This window comes from Trachypithecus francoisi, unplaced genomic scaffold (genome assembly GCF_009764315.1).
Source record: "Trachypithecus francoisi isolate TF-2019V2 unplaced genomic scaffold, Tfra_2.0 Lachesis_group5, whole genome shotgun sequence".
NCBI lineage: Eukaryota > Metazoa > Chordata > Mammalia > Primates > Cercopithecidae > Trachypithecus > Trachypithecus francoisi.
In genome coordinates this window covers 10609261-10633333 of record NW_022681470.1, presented here as the reverse complement: position 1 = coordinate 10633333, position 24073 = coordinate 10609261, and the positions used below count along the sequence as shown (strand labels likewise).

General features: G+C 39.3%; 1 pseudogene; it reads left to right on the top strand.

Annotated features, from left to right (window-relative positions):
- Nucleotides 1-22621: 22621 nt before the first annotated feature.
- LOC117076327 lies at nucleotides 22622-23628 on the top strand (annotated as a pseudogene).
- The last annotated feature ends 445 nt before the right edge of the window (nucleotides 23629-24073 follow it).

The following is a 24073-nucleotide window of genomic DNA, read 5'->3' as shown; positions in this document are numbered from 1 at the left end:
TTGGCAGGCATTTATCACAGAGTATATTACAAATGTCATTAGTGAAATATTAATATTACAAAACATTTTAGAAAGGCTGAAGCAATCATCTCATTTTAATAACATAGGACAGTTCTCATAGATTTCCTTTATTTTCTCCTCAAGCAGAAAATGAGGAACATGCCGGGATGATCAGATCTCACTCTTTGTTTGCAAATTGCAAACTGAAACTGTTGATCACTGCATTTCTTTCTTCTTAAATCGGGTCTGCTTGACATGTGACGTGCCATGCATTTCTCTTTATTTAAGGAGACAGAAGACCCTGCTCTTTGGAGGTAAGAGAACTGCCCCTTGTTGGTTGAAAATTGTAAGCTCTGAAGATGGATTTTTTAGGCTCCCAATAAATACTGAGCTGCATTTGTATAATCTTCTGCTGTGCTTCGAAGAGAAAAAAAAGAGACCTCTGATGCTCTTAGCATAATAGCAAAGGCTTTAGGAGTTGAGGGATACTTCCAAAGACACCTGACTTTAACCCCTGGAATTCTGGCCACTTCCACAAAGAGTAGCCAGAGAAATAATCTCACTGGCCTCTGTCAAACTTCTTCCTGGATTAAGCATCTATTATATGCTGTAATTTTGCTGGGAGTTGAAAGGAGTATTAATAGTAAAACCAAAAAAGACAAATCTGAATTTATAAACAATACATAAAATCATTGACTTACAGAATATTAGAGTTGCAAACCATTTTAGGCAGGTCCTAATTTTTTATATAAGAAAATGGAGAGCAACTGGCTTTGCTCAGACTAATTGGGCATATTTGAGAGAGAATTGGGACAAGAAACTAGGACTTTAGACTATATAAAGAAGGAGTTCAAGACTTAGATGAGTGTCAAGGCAAATACAGTGAGGCAATTCAGAAAAAGTGCAACCACAAAAAGATCTCAAACACCAATATGAGACATTATATAATCAAGTGACAAAATATGTGATACAGATGGAAGGACTAGGACTGGAGAGCAGGGGGAGGCCAGTGACATTAGAGTTGAAACTGTCCAACGGTGGCATTTGAGTTTCAGCTGATGATGCTTGAGTGTGATAAAATAGATGGTATTGAAAGAGGCTAGTCTTGATTTGATGAATTAATGACTAATAAATATTAAAGGGCAAAGGGCAGAAATGATCAATAAACATGCAGAAGAAGGAACCGACAGGATGTTGGTGGGAGACAGTCAAGGGTCATACCCAGTGGAGAAGGGGATTTGTGTTGAGAGCTGAGTCTGATGGACGATGTAGCCTTAGCTCATCTCCTGTGCCAGGCACAAGGAGTGAGAATAAAAGCATGAATAATTTAGATCTCTTGTCAGACCTGGACGCAGATCCCAGCTCTCCTAAATCCTAGCCTAAGGACTTTTCCATAGAAGCAAATAGCTTCTTGCAGCTGCTTCCTCTGGCAGTATGTGCATATAGATTTTCTTCTGTGTAGTTAAAAAATTTAGATTCGTGCTTGCCAAGGTAGATAAGTCTGGGTTTTGTCTCAGCATGAGAAGCCATCAATAAGTTATAAAAATAAATAAGTAAACAAATTAAAACAACAGGTGATGGTGGTGTTCTGTGTAGCTCAAGGGGGTCAATGATGGGGAGAGAATTACAAGTAAATACAATTGAAATAAAAACTGAGACGAACTAGGAAGGGTAGCCGGTTCTTTTGACCTCATCGTTTATGTACATGTTAATACCTTTCTTTGAAGCTGTATAAATTCACTTTGGTCAGAAATTCCCAAGTTTTTCCCCCGAAGTGATCAGGCCCATTGCTCATGCTTCCTCCCATCCCATCTGGAGCTTTCTTCTCTGATACTAAATGATGTGGCAAATTGACATTTCTGCAATAGCATAGAAAAAAAACAGACTTTATGATGTATGCACTGCATTTTCATGCTCCGGGGCATAGATAATTTAGCAGTGGCTTGAAATGAAGGAGAAAACATTGGAAGTCCTGTGGGAATTGGATAATACCATTGGGTTGAATGTTATTTGTATGACTTTGGAAATAATTAATTTCCCAAATCTACTTTGTTTTCCAAGTTGATTAGTCTACTTGTTGCAGGTGATTCCTTGATGGTTAGTGAAACTCTCAGGATGTGGGGTTGGTAAGTATTTACTAATGAAACCAGGCATTAAATGGCGTTTTATTCCAATGTCCCAAATAGAGGAGGGGCCATTCCAGTAGCCTGCCTTTCTGGGAAAGAGAGACCTTTGCCCAGGATTGAGGAGACCTGGGTCCTATTTCCAACTTTGATGAAGACAGTGAACTCCTCCATGAGCAGTTTACTCATCCTTAGATTTCCCACTCCAGGACTGGTACATAAGAATTGTCAACTAATGTGTTGCTGAATGGATGCCAAGCTAGTTGTGTAATTCTGTACATTTGCCTCTGGGTCTCAGTTTTGTCAGCTGTATAATAAAAGCATCATTGGTGCTCATATTTAAAGTCCTCTTACTGCACTAAAATCCTATGACACAAGCCTTACACGATTTGGGCTTAACTTGTTTAATTATCGTTTTGCCTCAATCTGATCAAAATGTTAGCTAGTAGCCTGAGATAAATTGAAAAATCTTCCTGTTTTTTTCTCATGATAAAAAGTCTGTTTAAGGCAACTTCTATTAAAAAAAAAAAAAAACTATATATGGGTAGTTACGAATTATTTAGGCATGAGACCATGTCAATAGCAATGAAATAAAATATTATTAAACTATTATAAAAAAACAAATAGCTGGGGACGGTGGCTCACGCCTATAATCCCAGCACTTTGGGAGGCTGAGGCAGGCGGATCACAAGGTCAGAAGTTAGAGACCAGCCTGGCCAATATGGTGAAACCCTGTCTCTACTAAAAAATACAAAAAAATTAGCTGGACATGGTGGCGGGCGCCTGTAGTCCCAGCTATTCGGGAGGCTGAGGCAGGAGAATGGAGTGAACCCGGGAGGTGGAGCTTGCAGTGAGTCCAGATCGCGCCACTGCACTCCAGCCTGGGCGACAGAGTGAGACTCCGTCTCAATAATAATAATAATAATAATAAAAATTTAAAAATACAAATATAAATACAAAAATTAACCGGGCGTGGTGGTGTGTGCCCTGTAGTCCCAGCTACTCAGGAGGCTGAGGCAGAAGAATCGATTGAACCCGGGAGGCGGATGTTGCAGTGAGTGAGCCGAGACTACGCCACTGCATTCCAGCCTGGGTGACTGAGCGAGACTCCATCTAAAAAAAAAAAAAAAAAAAGTTACATTTATGGGTCAGGATGCGTTACCCTGGTTCATTCAGCATTATTTTTAATTTTAAAAATTAGCCCAAATGGGTGGCTCTACCATTATGAATTACCTAGTAAGATAAAGTTAATGAGAAGAAAGCTTTGCCTGACATAAGAGCTTAAGAAATCCATATCAAGTCCATTGCTGAATGACGAGATGTGAGTGCAAGGTGATTTATTTTACATTTTAATGTAAATGCAGTGTAATATCCTTCTAGGGATTACGTTTGTCCTTTTGCCTCCACTGAAAGAAGAGCCAAAAATATGTCTTAGAATTTTGGAAGAGAATTGCCCATCTTCAAGGAATGGTATTGGTCTCCCTGGAATCGCTGATGAGGTTCCTGGGGAAGAATAAGAACTCCTAGCATCATTGATGTAGCTTCTTTTAGATGGGTGAGGCTGAACAATAACTCTACTTATTGTATAGAGAAGAGGAGTATAATCAGGTCTTTCATGTTTTGTGCATTTAAAAGGGAAGGCTGCTGGACCTCTAAAGTATGGATTTCTGGTTGGGGAGGAGATTGGATTGTTCTGGACCAGGGAAGTGGGTGGATACAGCACAAGCAGCCATGAGTAGACATGTGAAGGCCAGCTGGTCCCTGGGTGGCAGCTGTGTGTTGCAATGGAAAGATCTGAGCCCTTATCTATGGACACTTAGCGGCACATTAGATTATTTTAACATTGAAGGACTGGGTGGACCCTTCTACAGACAGGCCTGGGCAAGTTTCTGGTTAGGTGGAAGCTCAGATCCTGCTGGTGGGGTGGGTACAGGTAAGCCTTCAACAGGAATAGAGACTTCAGGAGACAGTAAGCAGATTCTAGCTCTGGCATTGCTTGGGTGAGGATATGTCTGCCCTCCCAACCCTCCTCTACTTTTGGACTTCTAAAAAGTACCTGGACAATTCAGGAGGTAAGAGGCATCTAAGAAGCACATTATAGACTTCCCGCTAATGATGCAGATTAGGTCTTGAACCATTCATTGATAAATAATAAAAAATATTTAAACTAATAAAGAATAAAAAAGTTGTACTGGCAGCTCGAGTCACGGGAAAACTTTATAGTATTTTTACAAGTAATATGTACTCATTTAGAAAATGTAGAGAATGCAGAGAAGTAGGAAAAGTAAGAGCATTCAAATTCACAAACTCAACGACAATCACTGTTAATACTTTGGTGTGACTATCCCCTTAAGGAAATAGTGCTTTAATAAGTGGACTGCAAATATTCATGGGCCAACTGCGTATCTTTTGACTGGGGAATACTTTGTGCAGAGTGGTAGACTGGACCCACCCCTCAGGCAGTGCAGCCTTTCAGATTCCACAGGCATCTAGGTTTGGTTTTTATTGTGAACTAAAAGCTCCAGGAAGAATTTTTGTCTTGTTCACTGCTGACTCCCAGCAGCTAGAACAGTAAATGAAACATAGTTGCACTCAAAATATATTTACTAAGCGAATGAATGGATGAACATGTGCATGTCAGCTGGGGTTACCAAATTTAGCAAATAAATACCTAGCATTCTCATTTAAATATACATTTCTTTTTTTTTTTTTTTTTTTTTTTGAGACGGAGTCTCGCTCTATCGCCCAGGCTGGAGTGCAGTGGCCGAGTCTCAGCTCACTGCAAACTCTGCCTCCCGGGTTTACACCATTCTCCTGCCTCAGCCTCCCAAGTAGCTGGGACTACAGGCGCCCGCCACCTCGCCCGGCTAGTTTTTTGTTTTTTTTTTTTTAGTAGAGACGGGGTTTCACCATGTTAGCCAGGCTGGTCTCGATCACCTGACCTCGTGATCCGCCCGTCTCAGCCTCCCAAAGTGCTGGAATTACAGGCTTGAGCCACTGCGCCTGGCCTAAATATACATTTTTAATAAACTTTTTTAGTGTAAATATAATATTGCATGGATATATTTGTACTAAAAATTATTTGTTATTTATCTGAGATTCAAATTTAAGTAGATATCCTATCATTTATCTTGTACCTCCTTTTAGGAGGTTCTGTTTCTTCTAGATTTTCTCATTCTGTTGTATTTTCTTGGTCCTTGTTATTGGGATATTGAAGCTGTGCTTCCCAGGAGAAGGGAGGTAGATGACTGAAGTGTAACTTTCAGAAGGCAGAATAAAGCTTAACACAGCCTACTTTATCCAAATGGCCCATAACCTGCAGTCCTACCAGCCTCTCAAAGAGCGAAACTTTGCAGCTGGCAGAGATGTGTATGGCACAGCTGTGCTGCCAGTCACTGAAGAAACCATGTCTTGGGGAACCTAAGGAGAAAAACTCAGTGGCAATTGCTTGTCAATGAAAACAGGTGAAGTGGTTACTTATTTAACATTAGGCTATGAAGTGAGTCTATCCTCGATAAGGAAAGGATAAAAGCTTATGTATGAGAAATTTCATATTCAGTTGAAATGAATACATAGCCTGCACCTTCTTTCTTGGGTAGTTGTGATGTCAGCTCTCCCTGAGGTTCTTTCTTGGACCCACTTCTCTTCTCATTCTAGGTTAGCTCCTCCACTCCCATGGTTTTAACCGATGAGTTACAAATCTAATGTCTGTAATGCAGATACTCATCCAATAGGTCAATGTAGATCACCTACTATGTGTGAACAAGATGCTTTGGGATAAAATACTCTTGTTTCTAGTCCTGATTTTTGCAACAGTCTTTTTAGTGGAGACAAAATCAAATATTCAGGAAATAGATATGAAAGTATTGTGATAACTGCAATGAAGGAAAAACAGTAAAATGAGCCTGGCAGAGAATAACTTAAAAACAAGGATGGTGTTGCCAGGGTGGAGAGAAAGGAGAGGGTAGTACTACAAGACAGGCAGGCATAGGCCAGTCACAGAGGCTTGTAGACCATGTAAAATAATTTGCTCTTCATCATGAGAGCGGTGGAACTCCATTACAATGTGTTAAGGTAGAGAATAAAATAAACAAGATATACATTTTGAAATAAACAATAAATAAGATTGACATTTTCAAGATTGACATTTTGTAAAGCTTGCTGTGACTATGGTGTGAAGAATGGATTGAAGGTCAGTACTGGATATAGGTGAGGTCAGTTAGAAAGCATTAAGAGTAGTCCGTTAAGAGACGAAGGTCATTTGTTCTAGGCTGTTGGTGGTAGAGACAGAGAATGAATGATGTGGGAGTTAGGTAAGAAGTAAATGGCAGGACTTGATGATGGGTTAAATGGGCTGGTGAAGATGAAGGGGTATCAGGATTGGCTTATAGGTTTCTGATATGCACAGCCTGCAGGTGTGCCATTTACTGAGCTATGGATGACTAAAGGCAGGCCAGGTTTGCAGAGTGAGAGCCTAAGTTTGGGGACATCCTGAATTTGATGTCCCCTCAGAGCTTCATGCTGTATAGGCAGTTGGATTTATTGGTACAGGAACTTAAAAGGTCTGGGCTACATATTTCTATTGGAACTCATTGACAGCTGGCTGGTGTTTGAAGCCATAAGCTTGCTTAAAGCAAGAGTATAGAGTGAAAATAAAGGGAAGGGGTATGTTTAATTTCTGAGAAGCTACCTACTTAAAAGATTATACAGAGAAGGATGCCAGGGAAATTGGGAAGTAGACAGATAAAAGCAATGTTGTATGGTGCCGTCAATACCAAGAGTTGAAGGGGGGTAGACAGAGTCACTTCAAAGGTTAAGTCAAGTAGAATGGAGATTAGCAGGGGCAGGACCTGGTGGTGAGGAAAATGGGCAGATGTTGGTCAAAGGGTACAAAGTTTCAGTTACGTAGAATGAAAGATTTCTGGAGATCGAATATATAGCATGGAGGCTATAGTTAATAATACTGTATTGTGTACTTGAGATTTGCTAAGACAGTAGATCTTAAGTGTTTTCACCTCACGTAGTTATAAAACTATGTTATAAAACTATGTGAGGTGATGGATATGTTCATTAGTGTGACTAGAGTAATCAGCTCACTATATATATGTATATGAAGACATTCTGTTTGTATATCTCAAAATTAGGTTAAGGAAGATCAAGAACCAAAAATTTCAATTAGATTTATTGTCACTGGGGTCACTGACAACCTCTGCAGGGTTGTTTTGGTAGAGAAAGAGATGTAAGTCAGCTTGAAGAGGACTGAGTTTTGGGAGGTGAGAAAATGAACATGGCAAGTCAAGAAAACACTGTTATTTTGAAAGTTTTCACTCCAGGAGGGTAGCTAGAACAGTAACTGGTTATAGAGTGAAGTCAATAAATAGAGAGAGAAGAAAAATACAGGAAAAGAAGAGTGATTGATAGTGTAAGAATTCTGCATAAGTGTGCGAAAATGGGTCTCAACATAAGTTGAGGAACTGACCCAGGATAAGAAAAGGGACATTTTCTCCACAGTAACAGCAAGAAACAGACATGTTTCAGCTCCAAAGGTATGTAGGTTTGGTGTTGGAAGATTGAAGTCTCCTAATGATTTACCTGTTTGTGTGATGTACCAGGTGAGGTCATTCATCTACTGAGAGTAAAGGAAATTGGGCAGTACTGGTTCCTAAGTGAATTCTGCTAGTGTTTACATAAGCACCCAGCTAAAGTGTGAGTTGAACACACAGTGAACAGTGTGGGATGGTTGGATGATTAGAATAGTGGCAATGTAACATGCTTCCTTTCAAAAACTTCCTGACATGGTCACCATTAGTGTTTTATTGCTCCCAACATTTTTTTGGCCTGTAATTATATATTTTCATGAGCAATACACCTGTCTAATACAAACAAGCTAGAATTCCCTTCAAGTGTAATTAATTTTATGATGACAAAGCTGAAAAATTACATTTGAAAGGTTTTTCCATTATATGTTATAATAGTCTAAAAATGCCTGCAAATATTTCAGTTTTATGCTTAAAGATGATTAGCAGTTACTGTCAACACCAGAAACTCTTTTCTGAAACCACTGAACTGGAATTAACTTTACAATGGCATATGTGAAGTTAAGAATATGAGCAATTGATGTTAATGAACAAAATATAAGTCATTTTGAGTTTTTTCTTAAAACCATGTCTTTCTTTTAAAAGAGTAAGTACAAGTAATTAAATGTAAATACTAGTGTTTGAAGGAAAAGTTGAGATGTTTGATGAATAAGAATAATGTATCTCAGAAAGTTTAATTTTTCTTGAACTCTGAATTAAATGAAGCAGGAATTATATCAGAATGGTTTTTTTCCTTCCCATTTAACAATTTGCCATTCATGTAGAGCATTTATGTATTTTAAACTTTATAGCTATTATTTCTTACATGTCTTAATGCAAATACCCTGAAGTTAAATTGGGGGTTGAACAATCTTTTGTTAATCTTGTCCAAACTCATGCCAACAAAGAATTACTTTTTGACCAATAAAATAAAATTTTATAAAGATTTTTAGTTTGCTAATTCTGAGTCAACATTTTCTCTGACCTTTTAACACGTTTTTAAAAAGGGGCTTTTAAGAGCCCACATTGCCAAGACAATCCTAACCCAAAAGAACAAAGCTGGAGGCATGATGCTACCTGACTTCAAACTATACTATAAGGCTACAGTAACCAAAACAGCATGGTGCTGGTACCAAAACAGAGATATAGACCAAAGGAGCAGAACAAAGCCCTCAGAAATAATAGCATACATCTACAACCATCTGATCTTTGACAAACCTGACAAAAACAAGAAATGGGGGAAGGATTCCCTATTTAATAAATGGTGCTGGGAAAACTGGCTAGCCATATGTAGAAAGCTGAAACTGGATCCCTTCCTTATACCTTATACAAAAATTAATTCAAGACGGTTTAGAGACTTAAATGTTAGAACTAAAACCATAAAAACCCTAGAAGAAAACCTAGGCAATACCATTCAGGACATAGGCATGGGCAAGGACTTCATGTCTAAAACACCAAAAGCAATGGCAACGAAAGCCAAAAGTGACGAATGGGATCTAATTAAACTGAAGAGCTTCTGCACAGCAAAAGAAACTACCATCAGTGTGAACAGGCAACCTACAGAATGGGAGAAAATTTTTGCAATCTACTCATATGACAAAGGGCTAATATCCATAATCTACAAAGAACTCAAACAAACTTACAAGAAAAAAACAACCCCATCAAAAAGTGGACAAAGGATATGAACAGACACTTCTCAAAAGAAGACATTTATGCAGCCAACAGACACATGAAAAAATGCTCATCATCACTGGCCATCACAGAAATGCAAAGCAAAACCACAGTGAGATATCATCTCACACCAGTTAGAATGGTGATCATTAAAAAGTCAGGAAACAACAGGTGCTGGAGAGGATATGGAGAAATAGGAACACTTTTACACTGTTGGTGGGAGTATAAATTAGTTCAACCATTGTGGAAGACAGTGTGGCGATTCCTCAAGGATATAGAACTAGAAATACCATCTGACCCAGCCATCCCATTACTGGGTATATACCCAAAGGATTACAAATCATGTTGCTATAAAGACACATGCACACGTATGTGTATTATGGCACTCTTCACAATAGCAAAGACTTGGAACCAACCAAGTGTTCATCAATGTTAGACTAGATTAAGAAAATGTCTCACATATACACCATGGAATACCGTGCAGCCATAAAAAAGAATGAGTTCATGTCCTTTGTAGCAACATGGATGAAGCTGGAAACCATCATTCTCAGCAAACTATCGCAAGGACAAAAAACCAAACACTGCGTGTTCTCACTCACAGGTGGGAATTGAACAGTGAGAACACTTGGACACAGGAAAGGGAACATCACACACCGGGGCCTGTTATGGGGTGGGGAGAAGGGGGAGGGATAGCATTAGGAAATACACCTAATGTAAATGATGAGTTAATGGGTGCAGCACACCAACATGGCACATGTATACATATGTAACAAACTTGCACGTTGTATACATGTACCCTAGAACTTAAAGTACAATAAAAAAGATGGGGCTTTTATTAGAAGCTGTCAGCAATATGTATAGATGAACTTGTATTAATCATGCCACTGAAACTCTTTTTACTGGGGAGGAATAAGTATGTGTCTTTACAATTTGGACTACATCAAATAGGACAATGGCATTAGAAGGATGCTAAAAATAAATTGCACTGTGTTAGATTTTCAAACATGCAGTACCAAGTCAGAATATGAGTTTAGCTGCAAATGGTCATTAAGATTTATTGAGTATATTGAGTACTGAGGATATACTAAATCTAAATTTCAGTCACTACGCTAGGGGTTAAGAAGACAAAAGATGAACATATATTTTGCCTTTAAGAAACTAGAATAACCAGTAGATGAAGAACAGACAAGATTTACATGCATACAAGTTACTGAGAGGAATCCAAACTATTTATTCCACTTGTTCTACCTCTAGCTGAATTCTGTGCAGAGTAGCCAAAAGAGGTTCTTGGTATACTTGTCAACGCCATGTGAACCAGCAGTGTTTGGGATAATGGATTGGATAGAGGGTCAGTTCTGGGCACAAGGTCAGTCAGTATCTTATAGGTAGGGCTTTAGGGAGACTGTCAGTCTGTGAGAAATCCTGCTGTGAGGACTGTTCCCCAAAGAGATGCCCTCCATGTCTGGTGACCAGTGCATCATGCCTTGTCATGTCTGGAATTTGAATGCAAACCCTTCACAAAGGCACACTCAGACAGAAACGGGAAAGGGCAGAAGCCATTCATGAATCAGGAGAAGCAACAAAGATGCAGCAGCCATGAGACAGAGAGGATGAGGAGGACACAGAACAAGCCATGGGTGAGGCAGAGCTACAGAGCGGGAGGAAGCCAAAGCCTACACAGAGGCTGAGGCCCTTCGATGGATCATTTCTAAGGACACTTTTAGAATAAAAAGTAATTTGTGGACCCTTCATTGATATTGCAGGCTTTCCAGAGGCCTGACTGACCTTAGAGCTGAATTTCTGAATTCAATTAATTTATTGAATATCTGTTACAGTCAGTCTTTCCACCTTGATTTTGTACCTCCGTGGTCATCCATAACATGTAACAGGCTCACTCACACGTTCTCTGTGTCTTTCTTTCTTTCTTTCTTTCTTTTTTTTTTTGAGACGGAGTCTCGCTCTGTCCCCCTGGCTGGAGTGCAGTGGCGCGATCTCGGCTCACTGCAAGCTCCGCCTCCCGGGTTCCCGCCATTCTCCGGCCTCAGCCTCCCGAGTAGCTGGGACTACAGGCACCCGCAACCGCGCCCGGCTAATTTTTTGTATTTTTAGTAGAGACAGGGTTTCACCGTGGTCTCGATCTCCTGACCTTGTGATCCGCCCGCCTCGGCCTCCCAAAGTGCTGGGATTACAGGCGTGAGCCACCGCGCCCGGCCACGTTCTCTGTATCTTTCTAAAGCATTCTGTCTAAAACATAAATGGATCAGGCCAACACTCAGGTTTTTCCTTCTTTGGCTCTGACTGAAAGTATGTTATTGTAATGACTTCTGGCACAAACTACCCTAAACCAGGCCAAACTTCATTGGTTAAAGGCACAGTCCTCCACAGAACTGCCCTCACTTTAGACACCAGCTACGTGCTCGGCAGTCTTGAAGCCTCCTGCACTTCTGACCAACTGGATACAAATTTGGAGGTTCTACTTCCCCTTCAGGTTTAATAATTCAGTAGAATAACTTATGGAATTCAGGAAAGTGCTGTATTTTACCACCGGTACACTATACTATAAAGTATACTTTTATTATAACAAAAAAGGATACCAATCAGAGCTAGTCAAAAGAACAGGCATAAAACAAGGGCCCTAAATGTGAAACTTCTATGTCCTTTTCCCGTGGAGTCAGAATGCATCATTTTCCTAGCACATGATTGTAAATAATAAGCATAGAATACTATTAGCCAGGGAAGTTCAACTGAACTTTAGTATCCAGAGTTTTTATTGGAATTTCATAATATAGGAAGGATTGATTGAATCCTTGGCCATGGGATTGAAATCCATCTTCATCCCTCCTCCTCTTCCCAGATGTTGGATAGATAACACATGGCTCAAAGCCATAGTTGGTCTTTCAGGTATGGGCACCTCTACCCTGAGTCACCCCATTAGCATAAACTAACTAGAGACACAGTATCAATCATCTTGATATGAACTACCAGGGCTTATCATAAATAACAAAGATACCCCCTTCACTCAGGAAATTCCAAATATTTAGAGATGTACTCCCAGGAACTGGGGACAAAGACAAATCAGGTTATTTATTATATAAGAGTTATCACATTTTGTTTTTTAAAGATATATTTTATTCTCTTTCATATTTTGTATCTCCTGCCTCTGATCTTCAATTTAAGTAATTATTTCAGATCAATCTTCCCACTCACTAATTCCCAATTCCTTCTTTGGCTGTGAATAGCATACTTTTAACTGAGTTTTTAACCTCAAAGATTATGTTTTTCATTTATATTAGTTTCATTCAGTTTTAAAAATATCTGCCTAGTTATGTTGGATAGCCTATTGTTGCTTGCTCATTTTTCCCGATTTTAGTTTTTTTAGTTTTTTTTTTTCTGTCTCTAAGCAGAAAATTGTCATTTTCTATTCTGTAATCAATAATTTTGTGAACTGTAGTTCTAAGTGTCCTAAATTTATTATCAGTTGGTTTTCATGATCATATTTGTTTCCTTGTGGATTTGGTGAACGTTGATTTTGAGTTCTTATTTAGTTGATCCTCATCTCTGGGGATCATGAGGGCTTAAGTTGGGGATGTTCTCCTCCATAGACGTTTTGCTATTGTATCTCCTGGAATGCTATTAACTTGGGATGATTTCTGTTCCTTTCATTGAATCCGTCTTAATTTGGGAGTTCTCAGTTTAGCATCCCTACCTTGATATGGGCCTACAACTTTGTTTTTTTTTTTTTTTTTTTGAGATGGAGTCTCACTCTGTTGCCCGGGCTGGAGTGTAGTGGCCGGATCTCAGCTCACTGCAAGCTCCGCCTCCCGGGTTTACGCCATTCTCCTGCCTCAGCCTCCCGCGTAGCTGGGACTACAGGCGCCCGCCTCGTTGCCCGGCTAGTTTTTTGTATTTTTTAGTAGAGACGGGGTTTCACCGTATTAGCCAGAATGGTCTCGATCTCCTGACCTCGTGATCCGCCCGTCTCGGCCTCCCAAAGTGCTGGGATTACAGGCTTGAGCCACCGCGCCCGGCCAATGTGGGCCTACAACTTTGATTTGTCAGTTACAGGAGACTTTGAGGAAATTTGGGAAGGGGAAAAGGACGAATAAAGGGGTTCCTAGATATAGCTTTCACAATAATGTCTCCAAACCTGCTTATATATCAAATACTGTGTCCTCTTTGTCTTTCAGCTATTTTATGTGGACTTGCTGAATGAAGTTACAAATGATTCCTCTAACAGGGGCTGTGCAAGACCATTGGTAGAGATTGGCCAGAAACAGAGAAACCACCGGTCTTTGCCCCTTGCTCTGCCATTTTCACCACTGGTTTGGAGAAACAGTAAATAATTGTCTTATTTGATATAACACTTTTTATACTGTGATGTAAAAAATATTATAAATTACAGACAAGAAGTTGAGAACGAATTATTTTACAACCTTAAAATCCATCTTTTGTGAAATTCACTGAAAAATATACAGAGTAGGGGATTTGAGGAATGTCAGTTAAGTAGCAGAGACATTGCTCTTTCTGCTGAATTATACCTTGGAGAGGGTCTGAACACAGTATATGGAAGGAGGAAGCTGGTGAGGAGGGAGATCCAGCAATTCCAGATCAGGGGACCTGTCTCATTATGAGCTGGCTCTACAAGACTGCCAAGCCTTTGAAAGCTATGGGTATTTTATACATTATAGGCTGCCACAGGTACAGTGACATCAAAGGGCCACTGCTTACCATGCATGATCTTGGTGGTGGTGGTGGTAGGGCGGAACCGATTTGATGTCATTGAGTTGGGCCTGAATTGAAAGTATTAATCTCATGGCACCTTGAGAAAATATCTTTCCCGAAAAAGCCTTAGTATCTTCCTCTGCAAAAATGGGACTGTGACTAGTATTATTACTACTGAACACCTCAGTTATTTTATTTTGTAGATGTAACAGGTCTTTTGGCCAATGTATATGGCAAGTAATTATAGTAAGATACCAGGTTGCAGCAGAGAACGAAGTTTAATTGCAGGGCCACCAAGTGAAGAAGTAGGAGGAAACCCCAAATCTATCTTTCTGAGTAGTCTAGGGCTAGGGTTTTTAAGGGCTGTGGAATAGGCTGAGGTGTGGAGATCATTGATGGGTCTGAGAGTGCAGGATGAAGACACTATATTCTCATCCTAATTTGATTCCTCTCTGGGGATCTTTAAACTGCTTGGCATCAGCTGTTCTGCTGGAATTCAGAATCTGCTTAAGCAATTCTTAAATAAAATCCTTATGATTTACCATCAGAAATCTTATGCAGAGGAACAATGGGGACACAAATGGTTGGTATCTAGTGTTATGTGACTTCTGGTTACAAGGAAGAGGGTCAAAGTGCAACCTGACTACGCTTCATTATAACTGTATTTCTGTCCAGAATTCTTGTTAACTCGATGAGGACAGTTTCAAAAGGCTTTGAAGAAATAGGGACATTTTAGTTTTTATTATTAATTAGTTGGGGAAAAAATTCTATCTTTGGTGTCTTACATTATTGATTTCTTTGGGTTCCAGAGCTAAAGGCTAACTTCCAAATGTGAATGTCAAAACTGTTAAAATCTTAGCCCAAATACCTCTGCTCAGTTAGCCTTTATAGGGTTGTATCAATTGCCATCTGGGCCCAATGGGTGTTAGTAGAGATAGGCGTGGAGGAAAGTGGTTCCAGACCTTGATGGTAGGAGCCAGGGGGCACTGAGATCCCAGCTGTGGGCTTTAAGCGAGGTGGACCCAAGCACCTACTTCAACTATCTTGCTTTGATACAGCCCTGGAGGCAGCCAACCCTTACCCAAAATCACAGGTCTAAAAATAAATGGAGTAGCAGCTCTTTCTCACTCCCGGGCTTCTGTTTGATTCCACATTTGCCTTTTTATTTGTTTCATTGGCTTTCAGGCAGAGAGCATTCTGTAAAATATTTGGAATAGAAAGAAAGAGCGCTGAAAATGCAGAGGTGCAAGATATAAATCAGAACCACAATTTCCTTGGTGTTGCTCTTATTTCCCTATCCGTGATGTGGATTCTCAGGTGTACTTTCAGAGGCTTAAGAAAGCCCTTCTTAAGGACCTTGAACCTTAATGAATAAACACACCATTCTCCATCAGCTGGATCCTGGCTACCAAAGAAATGGAAACTGGGCCAAAAATGTACACAATGCCCATGTGCAAAATCCTAAAAGAAACAGAAGCTGGCAACAAAGGATAAGTTACCCTTTGTTATTAATTGCTTAAGCAGGATTTTCAAATTTACATAAACATTAGTTAATATTGACTGGAAAAGACTTAGAATTTTTTTTCCATTAAATTAAGAAGCAAAAATACCAGGGTAATTACTAAACAAATCAGTGGAAAGGTCAGAGGCTTTAAGTTACAAATTTAATTCATTTGAATATCTCCCCTCTAAGTGCTCGTTCTTGAAATTATTTTTTGCAAACATCTTGGAGATATTTTCCTTTGCAAAAATCCTGTCTTTTTATATTAATGAAAACTGTTGTTTCGAGTCTGATGGGAAGATCCCAGAAAGTGAGAATCACTGACAGGTTGCCTGGCTCTTTATTAATCAGGTGTTTTGGAAAGTATTGGTACATTCCAATGTTCTTATTAATTTAGGACGAGTCCAAGGTATTTGAGTGTGTCGACAAAGAAGAAATGTGATTTTAAAAAGAAGAAAGAAAAAAGATATGAGGTATTTTATATGCCCAGAAACGCACTAAGACATTTACATTTACTGACATCAACAGCTTCCAATTCTGACACTGTTAGAAAGGGAATTTTCAATGACTGCTTTGAAATAACCCAGAATATGTTTTACACCACAATTAAATCTGCATTTTACTATGTCAGTAACATCAGAGAAGATGAGCTAAGACAGCACAGCACAGCACATCTCGGCATAGCACAACACAGCTCAACACAGCACAACAGAACACACTGCTTCTTCAATTTAAAGCATGCACTTCAGCCAAAAATGCAGACTTCCAAGTCCATTAACCCACTTGAGATGAGCAGAGAGACTGCATGCTGGGTGAGCAATACCAAGAAGAAGCAACTGTGAGTGAGTTCTTTGAAATGGAATTGATCTTATCAGTACGCTACCAGCAAGGTTTTGGAAATGTCCAGGCTTGCAATAGAAAAGAAAAATAAAATAAAATAAAAGAAATCAAAACGTTAGTTTGTGTTTACAAATAAATAGTGTTTGTTTAGAGAAAAAGTTGATAGCTGGGACTGAGGGGCTTTCGGGGACCTCTTCGCAGACCTTGAGGATGTTGCAGGAAAAAGAGAGAGGGTCTCGTTTGGGAGCTGCTCACCTCTGTCCTAATACGGGGCACTAGGTCCTGTTCCAACGGCAGACAGTGTGGGAAGCCATTAATGTGCCTGAGTTCTGCTGTCAGACAGCTGGTGTTGGATCCTCTAACCAACACTGTGACTGGACAGATTAGCTAACCTCTGTGAGTCTCAGTTTCTTCCTCTTTAACATGGAAATAACAGTACATACTTCATGGGTTTGTTGTATGCATGCAATTGTGTATGTATAAAACACAGTACTATCTGTTGTTTATGATAATCATGATTCTAACTATTACGGTGATTATTTTATCCTTTCTTCTAATGATTTGACAGGAGTTATAGCCTCTTTCCACTTGAATTATGAAGATCAAGTGTGGATAATATGGAAGCTCATACCAGATGATAAGGAGTGGATGAATATCTAATTCATTTTAGTCTAGCCTTTTGGCCACAAGATATTCCTGGACAAATATCGTGAAGCATTATCCTAAAGTTAGTTGTAGTTTCCCATAGGATCACTATTATAATTTAATTCCACAAATATGAATTAAGTACCATGATGCCCCAGGCATTGTGCCAGGGCCTGGCTAGTTATAAGGAAGTATAAGATGCTGCTTCCTGCTCAAGGATTCATAATCAAATGAGAAGAGGAAGCCCAGAAACTAGGAACCTTAACACAAGTAAGATTCTGGTGAGCGGGATCTAGTTAGGAGTCCAAGGCTGGTTCTGAGGTCAGTCTGCCTGGGTTTAAATCCCAGCTCTACCTCTTATGACATGTGTTTTTCTAACATTTCTGCATCTTGTTTTCCTTTGTGAAATTGGGATTAATAAAAATATTCATTTTGTGAGGTATTGGGAGGATTAAATGAAGTGATCTCTGTAGGGTTTAGAATGCTGGTTTGTCACATAGTAAACGCTCACAATGTTAGATCTACCATTTTTATTCAGTTGGAGCACAGAGAAAATACTAATGCATTTTAATGGGGGGAATAAGGAAACTTCTTCAGATTTTTCTTTTCTTTTTTAAGTCAGGTATGGTAAGATCTTGAATAGTGGAAGAAAATAGACCAAAAAAGAAGAGAGAGAGAGAGAGAGAGAGAGAGAGAGAGAGAGAGGAGAGAGAGAGAGAGAGAGAGAGAGAGAGAAAATAGAAAAAAAAAATCATCTGCAGAGGGAACTGCTCAGAATGGACAGCATTCTGCCTATTGAGTGAACAGCAAATAATGTTTAGTAACAGAGCTCCAACTGGACTGGAGGGGAGGGACAGCAGGGCAGTTTGTGTCAGAGTGCAGAGACCTCCTTCCATGTGTGCCCTAAAGCTGCTTTCCTATCCAAGGATTCAACCTCAATGAAGGAGGCCTTTATGCTGGTTAAAGGAAAGATAACAACCGTACGCCTAGGATTATTTAAAATGTTAAAATAAACTGAGCATGGTGGCTCACACCTGTAACCCAGCACTTTGGGAGCCAAGGCAGGAGGATTACTTGAGCCAGGAGTTCAAGACCTGCCTGGACAAGGTAGTGAGACCCATCGCTACAAAAAAATTGTGAAAATTAGCCAGGCGTGGTGGCCTGTGCCTATAGTTCCAGCTACTTGGGAGGTTGAGGTGGGAGGATTGCTTGAGACCAGGAGGTTGAGGCTGCAATGAGCTGTGATTCACCACTACGCTCCAGCCTTAGGCAACAGAGTGAGATCCTGTCTGAAAAAAAAAATGCTAAAATGCAGTGCCAAATCTTACAACATGGATATAATTCTACCTTAATTATATAAGATGACCTCAAATATTATGATGTACCAAATAGGCAAAACAACAACAAATAGAACTAAAGCTTGTGCTAATATTAAAGGTGTAATGAGAATTTGTCCAGTAGAATGTAGAAGGACTTTGCCAGGTATCGTTTATATATGTGTATAAAAATGACTCATGACATTTAAACGGCTAAACTAATAATCATTCCTTTGATTTCAGATATATCCTCAAATATTTCAAGCAAATACATATATTTGACATACATATTTGATATATTGATGTATTTGAGGCAAATATATCATTTACCTCAAGAGTAGACACTACAGAATGGAATTGCTGGATCATATGATGACTCTGTTAATATGTTGAGTAATTGCCTAACTGTTTTCTAAAGTGTCTGCACCATTTGACACCCCCACCATCAAAGTGTGAGAGTTCCAATTTCTCTACATCCTTATTAACATTAATTATTGTCTATCTTTTTGATTGAAGCTACCCTGATGGGTGTGAAGTGATAGCTCATGGCTTTAATTTTTCTTTCCCTATTAACCAATGATATCAAGCATCTTTTCATATGCTGTTAGTCATTTGTATGTCTTCTTTGGAGAAATGACTATTCAAGTCTTTTGTCCATTTTTAAATTGTGCCACTTTTTTATGGTTGAATTGTAAGTGTGTGGGTTTGGTTTTTTAATCTTTGGATGTATTGTATACATAATTTCCATTTCTGGTATATGTTTTGCGAATATTTTCTCACATTTTGTAGGTTGTCTTCACTTTCTTGATGGTAATGGGATTTGAAGCTAACGAGCTTAAAACCTTTTGATGATGTTTAGTTTACCTTCTTTTTCTGTTGCTTGATTGTTGCTTGTACTTGTGCTTTCAGTGTCAGACCTAAGATACCATTGGCTGATCTGCAGTCATGATGATGTATTCCTCTTTTCTTCTAAAGGATTTTGTAGTTACAGTTCTTACATTTGGGTCTACACATTTTTTTAGTTAATTTTTGTATATGGTGTGACATAGGAGTCCAACTTTATTCTTTTTCATGAGGTTATCTAGTTACTCCAGTATCATTTGTTTAAAAAAACTATTCTTGTTCCCCCTGAATTGTCTTGGCAGCCTTGTCAAAAATTAATTGACCATAGATGTGAGGATTTATTTCTGGCATTTCTATTTTAATCCATAGATCTGTATGTCTATCTTCATGCCAATACCATTAAGGTCTTAATTACTGTATCTTTGTAGTAAGATTTGAGATCAAAAGATGTGATTCCTCACACTTTGTTTTTCTTATTCAATATTTTTTGGCTATTAAGGTTCTGTATTAGTTGAGGTTCTCTAGAGGAATAGAACTAATAGCATAGATGCACATATGAAGGGGAGTTTATTACGGAGTACTGACTCACACAATCACAAAGTGAAGTCCCACAATAGGCTGTCTGCAAGCTGAAGAGCAAGGAAGCCTGTCTGAGTCCCAAAACCTCAAAAGTAGGGAAACCAATAGTGCAGCCTTCAGTCTGTGGCCAAAGACCCAAGAGCCTCTGGAAAACCACTGGTGTAGGTCCAAGAGTCCAAAAGCTGAAAAACTTGGAGTCTGATGTTCGAGGGCAGGAAGCACCCAGCACGGCAGAAAGATGAAGTCCAGAAGACTGAGCAAGTCCAGTCCTTCCACATTCTTCTGCCTGCTTTTATCCCATCTGTGTTGGCAGCTGATTAGATGGTGCCAACTCAGATTGAGGGTGAGTCTGTCTCTCCCTGTCCACTGACTCAAATGTTCATCTCCTTTGGCAACACCCTCACAGACACACCCAGGAACAATACTTTGCATCCTTCCGTCCAATCAAGTTGACGCTCAGTATCAACCATCACAGCTTCCTTGCATTTTTACAGAAATTGTAGGACCAGCTTGTCAATTTATGCACAAAAGCAAGCTGAAATTTTGACAAGTATTGCATTAAATCTGTGGATCAATTTGGAGCATATTGCCATCTTAACAATATTAAGACTTTTAATCCATGAATATAGAAGGTCTTTACATTTATTTAGGTCTACTTTAAATATTTCAATGACATTTTGTAGTTTTCCGTGTATAAGTCTTAGATCTCTTTTGTTAATGTATTTTATTCTTTCTATATTGTAAACAAAATTAGTTTCCTAGTTTTATTTTTTTATCTTTTCATGCCATTATTCATAAATACAACACATTTTTCTCTGTTGTTGTTATATCCTACAGTCTTGCTAAACTCGTTTATTGGTTCTAGTAATTCTTTTTAGTGAAGTCCTTAGAATTATCTGTATTCAAAATGTCACATACAAATAGAGATAGTTTTACTTCTTCCTTTCCAGTATGGATATCTTTTATTTCTTTTTCGGGTCCAATTGCCCCGGCAAGAAACAATTAGATGTAATTTTGACAAGATCCATGTACTTTGTCTATGATAATATCAGGCTACTTTCAAATTAAATATTTTGTTTTACTAGACTTTACCTTGGCTGATGGCTTTTCAAGCATCAGAGATATATGGTAGTGAAGCCGCAGCAAGGCAGCCCTGCCAGAGATTTCCATGCAGCATCAGATTGAGCCGAATAGAATGAGAATTTAGTTCTCTCCACCCCGGTCTACTTTGAAGATTAGGTAGAAAAACAAGGAGAACAACTAATGGTTACTGAATGCTTGCTATGTGCTAGGTACTAAATTTAGAGCTTTTTGTTGATAATCTTATTTTTCAATATAAATCAATGATAGATAAGATTAATATTGCCATTTCATACAGAAAGCCAAGTTCAGAGGGACCAAACAAGTTGTAACAAATTATATGGCTTAGAGATTGTGGCTGTATGAATAAACAAATGTGTGGATGTGAGTGTTTTCCAGAAAGAACAGTGTTATTACCTAGGAGGAACCTTCCACACTAAGAAAGTCTAGGATTTTCTATAAGAAATAAGAGGCTGTCTTATCAGTGTTCATAGACACATCGTTAAAGTCACATTCATAATGTCATTGTTAGGGCATAGGGATGCCCTTAAAAATACTGACTTCTGCCCTATGAATAGGACTCTAAAGAGTTTATTGTGAGGAAAATAAGCAAATATATGACCCCCTCTAAGTTTGGTAAGGTTCTTCAAAGGTCACTTTCCCCATTTACATTATCTGATTTGCTCTCATTAATACAATGCTTATTTTTTTGTTTTCCTCATATAGACCTTATACATATTTTTCTAGATTTGTACCAAAGTTTTTTGTGTGTGTTAATGCAAATGGTATTTGTGTTTTTCATTTTAAATTTCAATTGATCATTGAAGTTGTATTAACAAAAATGGACTTCTGTATGTTAATGTTGTATCCTGTAACTTTGCTATAATTGCTTATTAGTTCCAGGATATTTGTTGTCAATTCTCGCAGATTTTCTTCATAGGAAATGGTATCATCTGAGCACAGAGTTTTATTTCTTCCTTCTCAACCTGTACACCTTTTATATCCTTTTCTTGTCTTATTCTATTAGATAGAACTTCCAGAGCAATGCAGAATATAGTGAGAGAGGATACCCTAGCCTTGTCCCCAATTTTAGGGGAAAATCATCTAGTTTCTCACCATTAAGTATATTGTTAGCTGGAGATTTCTTGGTACATGTTCTCTATCAAATTGAAGAAGTTCTCTACTCCTACTTTTCTGAGAGGTTTTATCATAACTTGGTTTTGGATTTTGCCAAATACTTTTTCTGCATCTGTCAATATTATAATTTTTCTTCTTAGCCTGCTGATGTGATGAATTAATTGATTTTTGAGTATCAAACCAGCCTTACATACTCAGAATAAAATACCATGTGGCCATGATTTATAATTGCTTTTATACATCGCTGGATTTATTTTGCTAATATTTTTTGAGGAGTTTTGAGTCTCTGTTCACGAGAGATATTGGTTCATAATTTTTTTTCTTGTAATGTCTCTGTTTTTTTTTGGTATTAGGGTAATGCTGGCTTCATAGAATGAGTTCGGAAGTATTCCCTCTGCTTCTATTTTCTGGAAGAGATTATATGGGTATTGGTGTAATTTATTTCTAAGATATTTGGTAGAACTTTCCAGGGAAACTATCTAGGCCGGTTGTTTCCTCTTTTGAAAGGATGTCCAAGCTCAGTTGCTGCCGCCAGCCTATTCACTGTGTTCTCCTGCTGCTCCACTGCCCCTTTCCTCTCCCGGTCACAATGGAAGAAGAGATCGCTGCGCTTGCCATTGACAATGGCTCCAGCATGGCAAAGCTGGCTTTGCTGGGGACGATGTCCCCCAAGTCGTATTTCTCTCCATTGTCAGGCACTCCCAGCACCAGGGCATGATGGTGGGCATGGGCCAGAAGGACTCCTATGTGGACGACAAGGCCCAGAGCAAGCGCGGCATCCTGACCCTGAAGTACCCCATTGAGCATGGCATCGTCACCAACTGGGATGACATGGAGAAGATCTGGGACCACACCTTCTGCAATGAGCTTTACGTGGCCCTGGAGGAGCACCCAGTGCTGCTGACTGAGACCCCCCCGAACCCCAAACCAATAGAGAGAAGATGACTCAGATCATGTTTGAGATCTTCAACACCCCAGCCATGTACTTGGCCATCCAGGTCATGCTGTCCCTCTACACCTCTGGGGACACGACTGGCATTGCTATGGACTCTGGAGACAGGATCACCCACATGGTGCCCATCTACATGGTCTATGCCCTCCCACACACCATCCTGCCTCTGGATCTGGCTGACTGGGACCTGACCAACTACCTCATGAAGATCCTCACCAAGTGTGGCTACAGCTTCACCACCTCGGCCCAGCAGGAGATCATGTGCCACATCAGAGAGAAGCTGTGCTACGTCACTTCTGGACTTCAAGAAGGAGAGGGCCACTGCCGCTTCCTCCTCCTCCCTGGAGAAGAGCTGGAGCTGCCCAATGGCCAGGTCATCACCATCGGCAATAAGCGGTCCCGGTGCCACTAATGTGGCAAAGCCAAAATTTTAACCAAATCTGATTTCAGAGCTCTGACCCAGAAAGTTCTGATGCTCACATCAGCTATTCAGATGTTAACATTTGGTATTTTAAATTACGGAATGATACATATCTGAGATAGGCCTCTTCAAGTCTTCCTTATAAATTAGAAACTAAAGATTTTTCAAACAGAAATACTTTCAACTTTTCAAGAAGCTTTAATTTTGTCTCATAAGATGTGAACCGACTGGATCTATTATTTAGAATGATTAGCATGCTGGGAGTACTCGCAGCAAATCCTTTGAAATTGATAAAAATATGTGCTCTAATCTGACAGAGATCATCCATTTGTTACACCATTCCAAAGTTCCCTGTTATTGTCTGTGACATTTCCCAAATCATCTAGAGATGCAAGCTGTTAGAACAGTTTCTTTTATCAGTCGTCTCCAGAGGTTCATCAAACTGAGAATTGTATAATTTTTTTTTTAATCCATGTGGCACTTGCCACAGACAGAACCTCTGAAAGATGATATTGTTGGTGTCTAGCCTTTGCTTAAGATCAACACTTGATGCGTGATTTTAATATTAATAAAAACAGCTAGCTTAATGTTAAGCCTTTGTTCTTTAAAAGACCAAAGTGGATGCAGCTGGAAACCATCATTCTCAGCAAACCATCGCAAGAACAGA